Raw genomic sequence first — 1103 nt, forward strand, 5'->3', positions numbered from 1 at the left:
AAATATTACTCAATTATAGAAAAGTGAAGTTCTGCCACATGCCACAACAAGGATGGGCCTTGAAACTATAATACTGAGTGAAAGAAGTCATCACAAAAGAATGAACATTGTTTGATGCTTCTAGAAGATCTAGACTAGGCAAGCGTATGCAAGGCTAAGTTTACTCATGGTTACCAGGGAAGGTGTGAGGGAGGATTCACTGGAGAACAATGAATTTCTGTTAAAGATGTTGGGAAATTTGGAAACAGATAATGGTGATGGTTGCACAACATGATGAATACAACTAATGTCACTGAGTTGTGCCCATGAAGAATGTTGATGTGGCAAAGGTTTTGTTTCATGCAGATTTACTGCAAAAAAATAAAAAAGCAGCAACAATCAATCCCCCTCCCTGCAAAAAAAAAGGACATGTAACAACAACAATAACAACAACGCATGCCTTGTTGTTATTGTTGTTGTTGTATGCTGTCAAGTCTCTTCTGATTTATAGTGACATCGTATAGAATTCTGTTGTGCTACAGGATAATGCGCTGGACTGCAAGATCAGCGGTTCAAGCCCACCAACTGTTCCTTGGAAACCCTATAAATGTTCACTATGGGTCAGAACCTACTCAACAGCACTTAACAACAACAACAACATAAGTTTTCAGAGGTACAGATAGCCTCATCTTCTTCCCACAGTGTGGCTGGTGAATTCAAACCGCTGACCTTTCAGATAGCAACCCAACAGCCACCAGAGCTCCTTCTATGCCTTGTAGAGTCAGCGTATTTTCATTGCAATGCATAGAAAGCCCTATATTACAACTGAAAGAAGCTCTGGTAGCATAGTGATTACGAGTCAGGCTGCTAACCTCAAGGTCAGCAGTTCGAAACTACCAGCTGTCCCAAAAAGATGAAACTTTCTGCTCCCATAAAGATTTACAGCCTCAGAATCCCTATGGAGGGTCTCTATGAGTCAGAATCAGCTCCACAGCACATAACCACCAGCACCATTACAACTTTAGGGCAGCATTGTGTTCAAAGAAGCCCAACCCAGGCGTTTCTAATCTTCACTACTGCTTTCTCCAACCACAGTAACTCACTAAAAGTCCCAAAAGAATCTC

This window comes from Chrysochloris asiatica, unplaced genomic scaffold, assembly GCF_000296735.1.
Source record: "Chrysochloris asiatica unplaced genomic scaffold, ChrAsi1.0 scaffold00347, whole genome shotgun sequence".
Taxonomy (NCBI): Eukaryota; Metazoa; Chordata; class Mammalia; order Afrosoricida; family Chrysochloridae; genus Chrysochloris; species Chrysochloris asiatica.